The sequence below is a fragment of the Coenobita brevimanus genome, chromosome 56 (assembly GCF_032717465.1).
Source record: "Coenobita brevimanus isolate Jiangsu-jjx chromosome 56, ASM3271746v2, whole genome shotgun sequence".
NCBI lineage: Eukaryota > Metazoa > Arthropoda > Malacostraca > Decapoda > Coenobitidae > Coenobita > Coenobita brevimanus.
The window spans coordinates 41,104,878-41,118,572 of NC_137009.1; positions in this window are offsets into that span (position 1 = coordinate 41,104,878).

Here is a 13,695-nt window from a genome sequence, read left to right on the forward strand (position 1 = left end):
CTTTTCACCTAATAGTAGCTCTCCACACCTCATAATCTTGAGCCATTTTACCTTTGTTCAATTTCAGCTTAGGTGAAGGCCAAGGGCAGTCAAACTGTGGCATAAATTTGGCTAGTAACCAAAGAGACTCATTCTTACATCATAACAGAGGCCTACTGATTTTCACACAACCATGGATCAGAAAGGAATTTGTGGGAGTGGCTCAGTTTGTTTAGACAAAAACAAACTGACTATAATGAACCAAAAAAAACATGAAAGAGGGAGAGCCAATCAACATGATCAGTGAACTGAGCCACACTTATCATTCAAGGCCCAGGAATCCTGACTCCACCATCTTACCCCACAGGTTCAGTCACCGTCCAAAATTCCAAACTCAATCGACAGGACCCCACCGCCCAAGCCTGCCCAGACCTGGCCCAATCAACATTCTCGGCCCACAGCACACCCACCAGCTCCCTTCACACCCATTCAGTCCTCTGGATCACCCCTGGGCAACATGGTGCTGCAGTTTTTGAAGTATTACATGGGAAACTATCTGTCCACTCTACCAGGTGGGTGAAAGTGTATCTAGCTGTCAGACCTGTGTCAGACTCTGATGATAAGCTATCTGCCACAAGGAGGTGCTGGACCCTTATATGATGTATGTAATGCAATGTATTATACCTGTAGCATAGCCGTGCAGAAGTAGTTGCATGCCTGTGATCGGAGGGTTTTGTCAACCACACAGACTGGGGTTAAGCAATGACAACAGCAGGTGAAGCAGAGAAGGGTGAAGCTTGGCAGGGTGTGCTTGTGTCTGTCTTGGAATGATGTCTGGTGGGAGGTTGTGGAGTATGTATGCTGTTTAGTTGGAGGTGTTGGATGGTTGTGATATTCGTGTGTTTGTATGTGTGTTTGTGAAATGTACTGAGTGTATATATATATATATATATATATATATATATATATATATATATATATATACATTTTCTGTCTCTGTAGACCCTCCCTCACCCCATTCTTGGCTGGGAAAAGAGGTTTAGATGATGATGATGATGATGATGAATAGGATGGATGAAATGTAGTGATGACTATGTCCAGTTTCTTAATCTCTGTGGGGCTGATTCTTTGTAAAGTAGTTTACCTCCCCTGAGCCATTGTTTTCTAACCAGTGTAAATTGTATCTCATATGAGGTGGGGTGTGAATTAAGCACATGTTGTCTGCTGTGTTTATGTCTGGTTAAATATCACATCTGACATGGGCAACAATTTTAAGACAGAGAGTACTGGTAATTAAACATCAGTATGTTGGTTTAAATTATGTTGATAAAATTATACAATAACTTCATTTGAGTTATTTATTATATGAAAGACAGTTAACCGAGATATGAAACACAAAAGTTGCAAAGGAAGTTTAGAAGAGATGGGTCAGATAATTTTTTCTGATTCCAATAATGTCTGCAGTGTAATGGAAAGATTTTTGAGCCTAAGAAGGGAAAGAAATTATAAAGACTACAAATTTCACCAAGGATTTCCTTCCCAGGCCTATACAGGGAAAGAAACATTCAGGATTCAGTATGGCCATAAGTTTCCCATTCTGTCCATTTTTTCCTGGCTCACTGGACCTTGCCTCATTCCATGCTAGGATGGGAAAAGAAGTCTGGATGATGATGATGATGATGATGATGATGGTGGTGGTAATGATGGTGCAGATGTTGTAAAATGTAATGAGTTCTCTTGCTCTTTGGACCCTACCTCACCCCATCCTAGGGTAAGAAAAGAAATCTAGATGATGATGATGATGATGATGAAATGTAGTGATGGGTGATTCTAGCATTTATTAAGGCGCCAACATTCCCCCCCTCCCCAGGCAATGGAGGTAGCAAACCGGCACCTCCATCCACCACCCCAAGGCCTCAATCCCAACAGCATCACCAACCCCAACACCACTCCAAGCCACCCTCCTCCAAACCGCATCCATCCACACCAGGCCTCGGAGATCTCCTGGGCCTCCTGTTCTCCCCCTCTCGGCCCCCAGCACCCCCCCGGAGGCCCCCCACCAACAAGCCTCCGCCCCCTACAACCGATCCGTTGGTCGAGAAGAAGGACACCAAGACATTTGTTGATATGGTGCTAGAGTTTATAAGGCCGGTGTTCATCAGCATTATTGGCAAGGTGAGAGAGAGAGAGAGAGAAAGAGAGATTGTTATATAAATACACTGACCTGACTGTGTCTAGGAAGTGGTCTGATGCCACTGTAAAAGATGCTGATTAAATAGAAGTACTGTATTAGTTTATTGTGCCCCAGGCAGAATTAAGATAGCTTGAATAATGTGTGGGTGATTTTTTTTTCTTTTTTTATGCAAGGAAGAAGGAAACAAATGCCATAAGCATGCAAGAATTCTTCCCTCCAAGAAAAAATAAAAAGCAGAGAGCCAAATTTAAGATCTGTTTATTTTTAGATGCCTGGACACATTTCATATAAAAGACGGAACATTTTTTTATTATTATTATCGCTTGGTGGTTTAGTGAGCTATTAAGGTGCTCCAGTCGAATTGAGCCGGTGCAGATTTATATCCAAGGGTTAGCTGGAGTTTATTGCTCATGTAATGCTACACAGGGATGAGTGAGTCTGGCCACTCAGGACCAATTTGCCTAGCCCCGGGCTCCTACGCTTCTCATGGGGCAACGCTAGATTAGATGATGAATGAAAATGATGGTAATGATGATGATGATGATGATTATTATGTGTGTGACTCTGGACACATGCTTAACAGCCACCACATGAAGGAAATACTTGGATAAATATAAATGTGTGACATGTGGTAGGTGGGGACACTCACCATCCACTCACTCAATGTAGTGCTCTCTCGGGTGTCTGCCCTGTCCTCTCCTCCAACCTTCTTTCCTTCCATCTTATTCTATCTTTCTTTCCTTCATTCTTTCCTTGTCCTTCTGCCTACGGGTGACTTTACACTCCCTCTTCTGTCTTTCATTCCTTCATTCTTTCCTCTTCCTTCTGCCCATGGGTGACTCTACACTGAGTGACAAGCCAAATGGTTTCCTGTACACCAGGAAACTATTTACTACACTGGGTGGTAACCATATAACCAAATTTTGGCGCCTGGTGGTTTAGTGGGTAATTATTGTGCTCCAGTTGGATTGAGTCAGTGAAGGTTTGTATCCAAGGGGTGGTTGGGGTTTATTGCTCAAGTAATGCCACTCAGGGATGAGTGAGGTTGGTCACTCTCATCTTAAATGTCAGGACCAACTGCCTAGCCCGGGGCTCCTACGCTCCTCCTGGGGCAATGTAGGATTGGATGATGGATGGATGGATGAACTGCAAAAATTTATATCTCTCTCAGGCACCTGGAGAAAGTGGTGTGGAGTCGATCCGTGAGGTGACGAGACTGTCGACGCTGGGGCGTGTGGATGATACGGTGTTGGAGGAGGTGCTGTCCCCATACTACTGCTTTAAGAACTACGTAGTCAACAAGGCGTGGACGCTGACCGAGAGAGGGGTCAGGTCTGTAGTGGCAAAGTTTAGCCCTGAGGAGCAGACCAGGATGATGCGAATGCTGCAGGAGTGAATTGGGGGGCGAGGGGGAGAGATCTATGCAAAAATGGGAGGGGGAAGTTTTAGTAAGGAAGAGAGGGGGAAAGTTTGGGTTAGAAACAGAGGGGGAGAAAGTGTGGGTTGGAAAAGAGAAGGGGGAAAGTTTGGGTTAGAAAAGAGGAAAGATTAAAATATTTGAGTAAGAAAGGGAGGGAAAGTACCGTGTGTTAAAGTAAGAGAGGGTGAAGGTGTGGGAATTTTGGGTAAGGTAGTGGCATAATTAAGATTCCTGAAATGGGGGGCAAAGCTGGGGCCAACTCCTTATCCAGAACTTAAGCTAAGGGAGCCACGGATATGTCTGGGGCATTTAGGGTCCCTGTAGCAATGCCATCGTAAGATAGCTGTTAAAGAATGCAAAATAAAACAGAAGAAAGAAAAAAGTACTGTACGATTGATGCCCCATGTTCACCCTCCATATCTGCAGTGGGTTTATCACAGACTTGTATGTGAGTGGCAAATGTCTATAAATTATTGTTGCCCCTCCAGAATGGCTCCTGTAGTTTTTGCTTTGGTTTAAGAAGTTAATGAAAAGATCTTGGGTCCATGATTCCATGCTACAGTACTCTACTCCTTCATGTATTCATGAAATCTTTATATACAGTGTGTAAGGAATAGATACAGTATTGCTTATTCTTATCTGCCTGTCTGTCTAATAGTGGCTAATATTGTGTCTGTTCCTTACCTGAATAGTGCCCCACTAGAAGCTGGACCCACCAGTATCTTTTGTATTGAGGGAATGGCTCAGTGTATGGGTCTGCGCATGAGTGTGGCAGTGGGAGTAGGAAATGAATATATGATGCAAGATAGACAAAATCAGTGAGTAAGCCATCCCCAGAACACACACAGAATCACCCAGCAGAGTGCCAGAAGAGTGTTATATATGGACTGCTGTGGATGCAGACTACTGAGATTTTCTTTAACTTTTCAGGGCAGATTTTTTTCCGTAGTTGGACTTTGCAACAGTGTATAGGTATTTTCTATTTTTTTTTTTTTAACTCTGGTTGTATTAATATAATGTTTTGCTGGTTTGAAATGTCTTTGCTCAATTTTTCATGTTATCATCATCATTCTCCAGACCTCCTTTCCCACCCTTGGGCAGGATGAGGAGTACCAATGTCCAGACAGCCCATATTTGCCCAGTCCAATGGGCCATGCATCCATTCATACATCATTCAAGCCCCCCTGATTCCTGGCTCTATCGGATATGCCAAGAACATTCACCACGTTCTATAGCTTCACATAAACGTATCTGATAGAGTCAGTCCGGACGCTGCCACGTTAAAAAGGGGTGCCAGATCCTTGATCATGCACTTCTTCTCACAACATTCATCCAGCCAGCTTAATTTCTTGTCAGTTCCCTAGCCTCACCGACTTCCAAACCTCTCTTCTTCACACACTCATCCACCATATCTCTCCACCTTCTCCTTGGCCTACCTCGTCTCCTCCCTCCTTCAAATTTGCTCAAATATACCTTTTTCACCACTGTTGTTATGCATTCTCTTCACATGACCATATCATCCCAGTACACTTTCTTCAATTCTGGTGTCCACAGACTTCCTCACTCTATATCTTTCACGAATCACATTATTTCATATCCTATCCACTCTCTGTAATCCGCATACATTCCTCAGCAGTTCCATCTCCACTGCTCTTACTCTTGACTTTCATTTTCATGCTACACCATAGTCTCACATCTGTATGTTAAAGTTGGCACTAACACTCCTTCATGTAAGCCTTGTGCAGCTGCAACACTCAAGCCTCTGTTTCCTGTCAAGGCCTTCATTGCACCAGCTACTTTTCTTCCTTGTGTCACTCTACTTTCAACTTCTTTTACACGTTTTCCTCTCTTTCCTGTCACTGTACCCAGGTATTTGAACTCTATCACCAATTCCAGTCTCTTTCCGTTCACGGTAACATCGCACTGGGAGTCACCTTCTCTGTTAATAACCATCGCTTTACTCTTTTTCATGTATGTTGAATATGTTAGGATTTTTATTTTATTTGTATGTTTTGTAGGATGCCTCCATTTGTTGATATCTGTATTGGGTATTGGATATGGTTTTTTATGGATTTCTCTTTATTTTGATAATGTTATATCCTTTGACTACCATTTTGAAATTCATTATAGTGCAATTTAGTTTAATTTCTATAGCTTGTGCTTTTGTTTGATTATGGATGCTATTTTGAATATTAGTTGTTGTTTTTGTTATTGTGGCTTTAGCTCCTGTGGATGTGAACCTGGTGGACTGAAGGATGAAACTGTTTGTCGCTAGTCCACCATCCTCCATTGTGGGGAGAGGGAGGAAGTTGCCCAGCTATATCAGTGCCACTGAGTGAAGGCTTCCATCTCCACTACTGGGGATACATACTGAAAACTCTAAGCTTATCCAGTGGAAACCCATGGAAATAAGCAAAATTAACAAGGGGGGGGAGACTTGAACATTATAGATATGATTTGATAAGGATAATTTGTAGAGATGTGAGGAAAAGATGCTGGGATGATGATGATGATGATGATGATGGTTTTGGGTCCTCAGAAGCTATGTTTAAAACAGGCATGGATAAGTTATATATGAAAGTCAAGAGACTTTAATATTATCAGTGTGAGGGTGTCTTAGGCATACACAGTTATTAAAGTACACACACACACACACACACACACACACACACACACCAGTTTACACATCTGCAGAACCATTCATTCTGTTTTTATTGCTCTCATCTTTAGTTTGTTTGTAAATACATTGTTGTTGAATTTCTTGTTGATAAGTGGCATGGGAGGCTTTGTAATGGCGCCTCCTTAGCAAATGTTTTGTATCTTACACCCAAACATTATCATGTCTGGTCTTTACTTTGTGTTATTGACTCTCTGGCTTATAACACTCACCAGCCACCAGTGCCAGGCTGTTGTGTGCAGTGTTCCCTTGTGGACAGCACTTGGCCACAGCAAGGTACAGGTAAGAGTGTGGAAGCCTGGTTTGTGGATGGATGCCACATTTGCATCTCTCCACCAAGCTAACAGAGGCACTGTAGTACGCTCCATGTGTTACCTGGTTATGTATGATTATTGCCCAGTGTCATAATTGATCTTTTGGGTTATAGCAAAGTATTAGGCCAGCCACTCAGTGTACAGCCCCCTGAAATGGAAAGAAGAGCAATTAAAAGTGACAGGAAGGATGGGTGAATTAGGAAGAGCTGAGGGCAGAATGATGATAAGGTGTTGGAAGAAGTAGGCAGCACCACATCAAGTGTGTGGATGATGGTTGCCACTACCTACCTCTGTAGTAGTAGTAGTAATAATAGTAATGGTAGTTGTAGTAGTAACTAGTAGTAGTGGTGGTGGTGGTAGCAGTGGTGGTTATGGTGGTGGTGATAATAGTAGTAGTAGTAGTAGTAGTAGTAGTAGTGGTAAAAGTTGTAGTAGTAGCATTAGACATATATACCATCCTCCTGTTGGGAGTAAGTTATAGGGGAGTTGAGGGACATTTGTATAACCAGGCAATGGAGCTGCCCAAATAATCAGTGCCACCACATGAAGGTGTCCCTTTCTGACATGACTAATACTGTGTGCAAGAAGTTACTGAAGTGTAATGTGCAAAATCGTTTCGTTTTCGTTTCGTTTTTAAAGGCTCCAACATGCTTGCATGTGTCGGCCTTGGTCACCTAATGGCGGCTCTCCACGCTGCACGATCCATTGCAGCCTCCCTGTTCAGTCCCTTAACCCTAAGGTCACACTTAATGACCTCGTCCCATGTCTTTCTCGGTCTACCCCTCATAACCCCACCCCCAATATTAACACTTCTCACCTTCCTCACCCAATTATCATCCCCCATCCTCTCCACATGTCCAAACCACCTCAATCTACCTCTCCTCATCACAACACCAATACACTCCAGTCCCATCCTACCTCTCAACTCTTCCATAGATCAAGATCTGTCTACGATCAGTGAATGGGGACAAAACAACCTTGTCTCTTTTAATGCTGGTAAAACTAGATATATACAGTTTGCTAATAGACAGATATTGCCAGATTCGTACGTTACCTTCGGTGCTACTAACATTCCCATCTCCAAAAGTATTGAAATTCTAGGCGTCTCACTTAACAGTGCCCTCAGCTGGACCTCTCATGTCAGATCACTTGCTAAAACCGCCTCAAAGAAACTTGGATTATTGTACAGAGTCCGTAACTTCTTCGCCGATGACCAGTTAGCCATAATTTATAAGTGTCATGTGCGCTCTCAGCTTGAATATTGCTCACCCTTGTGGAATGGTTGTGGAGAGGTTGCATTAAGACAACTAGACAAAATTCGGAACAAAGCTGTTAAAATCATTAACAACCCTGCCATTACATATAAACTACCTCCCCTGCAAGTAAGAAGGAATGCTGCCTCCCTTGCATTATTTTACAGATATTTTTTTGGCAAATGCTCAGACGAAGTTGCGTCCATGGTGCCACCTCTCCATGCCCTCCCTCGTGCTACACGGGCATCTGGTGGCGCTCATGACTGGAATGTCACTCAGCCATATTGCAGAACTTCTGCCTATCAGAATTCTTTCATTCCCCGAACTGCATCTCTCTGGAACTCGCTTCCCCAGAGTTGTTTCCCTCCAAATTTCAACCCACAACCATTCAAGTCTAACTGTTACAGATATTTTATGAACAGAGGACACCAGTAATCTGGTGTATGGATTATTTTTTTTTTTACTCATTTGTTTTTCCTTCCTCCATTCTGTTATTTAAAAAAAAAAAAAAAAAAAAAAAAATTGGTGGTGCATTCCACTGATCAGTTCCCTATTTGGGAAATTGAATTTCCTTACATCTTTATCACCTCTCTATTTATGTAGTTTTTTGCAGTGTCCTCTTACTGATGCTTCCCCTATATTCATTTATGTCTAGTTTCTCTTTCCCTGAGTCACATTTATATAGCATAATCATGTCTCCTCTTTTCCTTCTCTCTTGTAGTGTTGGTAGATTCAATTTTTCTAGTCTTTCTTTGTAACTTAGATCTTTTAAGCTTTGTACCCATCTTGTAGCAGCCCTTTGAACTTTTTCAAGCTTATCTATGTGTTTTTTGAGATGAGGATTGCAGACTACTGATGCATTCTCCAGGACTGGTCTGATGAATGATCTTTCTTAGCATGTCTTCATTTCTGTATGTGAATGCTATTCTCATATTAGCAAGCAGTGTATACATATTCTGTACTGTCTTACTGATGTCAGCCAGAGATAGTCTGTTATGGATAATCACTCCTGGGTCCTTCTCTCTTTCTGATGTGTGTGTGTGTGTGTGTGTGTGTGCATGCATGTACATGCATGTGTGTGTGTAGGTTTAATGTATGTTGATTAAGGTCAAGGCAGTAGTTAATCTGGTCTAGTGTGAGTGTGAAGCGTATGTTAGCTGTACTAGGTAAGATGAAAATACAGTATAAAACAAATCATTAATGCAGCTAGAGCTAAAGAAACTTGTGAATATGGCTCCTGAATGCCTGTGCACATGACACAGCTGGTACAATGCACTGTATTTGTTTTGCCTGTGGATACAAAATGGCAGAACTTGGCCAAATGTTTGTTATGGAGTCATTTTGCCACACACCACTAGCATCAGGAAAGATATCAGTATTAAGTGTAGCATGAAAGGATGTACAAGTTTTTATGTGAGGTAAAACCGCTTAAGGTGAACCTCTGTTAAGGCCGAGGTGTAAACAACAGATCTATATTCTCATTGGGTCAGGAGGTTCCCTTGCATCTCATCCTTAACATTTTGTTTTCCTAACAACCCATGAACATGCTTCTTTTTTGTTTGTTTAATCCTTTTTAATGTCAACATAGGTTTCATGAATAACAGACAAGAATATAGTAACAGAGCAGAATCAGAAATATAAGGATGTGTTTGTAAGCTTCCTGACTCCACTAGAACACCCACCCCTGACAGTTGTAGTGAGGAATCATAGCACTAATCAAAGCTCCATACTGTGTGTGGGCAAATTACTGCTGTTTGGTTAATTGTCCTCTTGTTTGTTTGCTAGTTAAATCAGGTGCAATGTAAACATTATAAATGGATGACAAATAAATTTATATGCATGTAATTTACTAAGGTTTGGCACCACATTATAAATTTATTGGCAGACATCCTTCCCCCCCTCCAGTTATTTCACCTTAAATGGTTTTACTGTATTTTTGGAAGTAGAAATGGTTTACTAATAGCTTTGTAAAATTGTAAAGTCATATTGTTGCCTTTATTTCAGAGTTCTCATTTGTATTGTGTATATATCAGTATTACATTGTCTGTTTCTATTTTTACTGCCATTCTCTGAGGGTGATCAAAGTTGTATCATGATACTGTATAGCCTTTCACTTTCATACTTGAAGTAGCTTTGGATATTTTGTAATGTAGTAGGAATTGTTTTTGTGGCTTCAAGCTCATCTGGACCTGAACCCAGTGGACTGCAGGCTGAAGCTGCCTTACTCCTGCATTCCACCATCCTCCTCCTGGGGGACAGGGAGGTGCTGAGGGACATGTGCATTACCAGGCAGTGGAGCTGCCTGGTTATATTGGTGCCACCATGTGAAGGCATCCCTCCAGCAAGAGTAAAAATAATAATTTCCCATATTCAGGGGGTTAAAATTTCCACAAAACAAAGAAGATGGAAATTTGAAAAGGCAAAGTATTGTGTACAGAATCAAGGTTTTATGAGCTTACTCTCTCTGTCATTTTACTTCTCATGCTATTTATTTTGTTATCTCCTTTGTCTGGTATGTATTAACTTATGCAGAATCAAGGTTGTTTTAGTAGGTTAATCTATTTATTATTTCTTAGCATTTTATTTATTTTATCAGTGCCTTATTCTCTTATTTATTGTCTTTATATATGGCATATTTAATACTGTAGATGAGAAAATATAAAATAAAGTATTTGTAGAGAGTTGATGATATTTTGTTGATACTAACAATGTAGTAGTAGCACCAGCAGCAGTAGTAGTAGCAATACTAGTAGTAGTAGTAGTAGTAGTAGTAATAGTAGTTGTAGTAGTAGTAGTGGTACAGTAACAGTAGCACCAGCACCTACACCAGCACCAGCAGTGGTGATGAATGAAAGGAAGGCAATGATTGATTATGTGTGTGTGGATGAGAGGATGCGAAAATGTGTAATGGATGCAAGAGCTTATAGAGGTTGGGGGAGTGGACCTTCTGACCACTACTTGGTGGTGGCCAGAATCAAGTTCCAATTAGAATGGAGAAATAGAAGAAGGGAAGGATGGGAAGAAGGAGTATTTGTAAGGAGAGTGGAAAGGTTACAAGAGGATGAGAAAAAGACAGAGTATAAGAGAGAAGTGGAGGGACAATTGGGCAAATATGAATTGGAGCAGATGGGGGATGTGGAAGGTGTGTGCAGGATATTTACAGAAGAAATATGTGCAGCATGTGATGTGGTGTGTGGGATGAAGAGAAGATGGAGGGGTGTGCAAGGAACAGCATGGTGGAATGAAGAGGTGAGACAGGCTGTGGCACAAAAGAAGAAAGCTTACAATGAATGGATGAGAAATAGGGGCGTGGAAGAAGTTGAGAGGCGGAAGAGAGAGTTATATGTAGAAAGAAAGGAGAGTAAGAAGAGAGCAGATGAGGAATTTGGAAGGAACTTGAGTGTAAGAAAATGTTCTGGAAAGAGGTGAAAAGAGTAAGACAGGGTGGAAGTGAAGTTAGCAGGGGAGTGAAAGATAAAAATGGTAGATTACTATTGGAGAAGGGAGAAAAAGTGAGCAGATGGAGAGAACACTTTAAGGAATTGTTGAACATAGAGGATGAAAGTAATGCTAGTATAAGTGGCTGGGAAATGGCTGGGAGACGGAGGGAGGTGAGAAGACAGGAAGAAATCAGTAGGATAGAAGTTGTGGAAGCAATGAAGAAAGTTAAATTGGGGAAAGCCCCAGGAATTGATGGAGTGTGTGGTGAAATGCTGAAGCATGGGGGAGAGATAGTAGTAGAATGGGTGTGGAAAATGTGCAGATTGGCCTGGGAGGAAGGTAGAGTCTCAGAGGATTGGAAGTCAGGTATGATTATTCCCTTGTACAAAGGAAAAGGGGAAAAAGAAGTGTGTGGTAATCATAGGGGCATCTGTCTTCTCAGTGTAATAGGAAAAGTGTATGGTAGGATACTTATTGACAGAGTTAGAGAAAGAACAGAGGAATTAGTTGGAGAAGAACAGGGAGGCTTTAGGAAGGGAAGAGGTTGTGTAGTTCAGATATTCATTCTCAGATCTTTAGTGGAAAAGTTTCCAGAGAAGGAAAAGAAGTTGTATGCGGCTTTCATGGATTTGGAGAAAGCATATGACAGGGTGGATAGACAAGGATTGTGGAAAGTATTAAGAATATATGGAGTAGATGGGAAGTTGTTGAATGCTGTGAAGAGTATGTATGATGTTGCTAAGGCTGCAGTGTGTGTGGATGGTGAACTGAGTGAATTTTTCTCTTTGAAGGTTGGGTTGAAACAGTGATGTGTCATGTCTCCATGGTTGTTCAATCTGTACATGGATGGGGTAATAAAAGAGGTACAAGGTAGGGTAGTGGATGTTGGAGTGGCCCTGGTGAGAGAGGGTGGTGTTTGGAAACTCCCTGTACTGTTGTTTGCAGATGATACTGTGTTGTTGAGTGAAGACCAAGGAGAGCTGCAAGGCTTGGTGGATGAGTTTGGAAGAGTGTGTAAGAAACGGAATCTAAAGGTGAAAGTAGGGAAGAGTAAAGTGATGGTCTTTGAGAGAGGTGAAGTCAGTGAATGTACAGCAAGGTTGGATGGTGAGGAATTGGAAAATGTGAGTACATTTAAGTACTTGGGTAGTGTGATGAGTAAGGATGGAGGTTTGGAGGGTGAAGTGCTTGAAAGGGTACAGCAGGGAAGAAAGGTTGCTGGTTCCTTGAAAGGTGATAAGAAGCAGGGAAGTGAGCATGGAAGTGAAAAAGTTACTACCTGACAGTATTGTGATACCAACTCTAACGTATGGAAGTGAAGCTTGGACGTTGCTGGAAGGACACAAGTCAAGAGTGAGAGCAGTGGAAATGAGTTATTTAAGAAGAGTCTGTGGAATCACATGGAGAGACAGGCTGACGAATAAGGATATAAAGGAGCGTTGTGGTGTGGATGTGGATGTGATAGGAAGCGTTAGGAGGAATACACTGAGGTGGTTTGGCCATGTGGAGAGGATGGAGGGTGAAAGACTGGCAAAGAGAGTGTATGTGAGTGAGGTGGAGGGGGAAAGAGGGAGGGGGAGGCCGAGGATGAGTTGGAGGGATGGGGTGGAGAGGTATATGAGAGAGGGGGGTGTGAGTTGGGAGCAGGGCAGTGAAATGGTGGGGGACTGGGCGACGTGGAGGTGATTTGTTTGTGGCCACCCCGAACGGAATTGAGGCGCCTGGCAATAGATAGATAGATAGACAGCAGCATTAGCAGTAGTTGTAGTAGTAGCAGGAGGAGGAGTACTAGGAAATTTAAACAAGTTGACACCACCACCAGCCACTGTAAATGTCTGCCACAGTATGAGTTTGAATCCTGGCATAGGGTATATGGTTTGTGGGGGAAGTGCACTAACCACCCAACCACCTCCACTGTTGTAGCCCCAGGTTGGGAGGGGGTTGAGCAGCACTTGTATAACTAGGCAGTGAAGCAGCCTGGTTATATCATTGCCACTGCATGAAGGGATCCCACATCATCACCCATACCAACAAACTTAGTTTTTATGTATATGACGTGATGGATTGTTTCTTGATGTCCAACAGCAATCTTTTACATGCCACCACTTGAGTACAGATGTATGTGCCCACCCTCAGTATTGAATTCATGGTAGGTTTGTCTTCGTGACTAGTGTGATAGCATAAGCAGTGATGTCGTTAGGACACGGTTGGTGTTGTGCAAGAGCGATAATGCCTGTCATAGCAAACTGTTGCCTTCCATATGCTGGAAATGAGCTCACTTCCTTTCAGAATCCCATCATGGATATTCAAACCTGGAACCCTGTTGTGGTTGTTGAGTCCCCAGGTCCATCTGAACATAAGCCTTGTGGACATCAAGGTTGAAGTGCCCTTGTACAGTCCAACTTAAGGGGATAGGT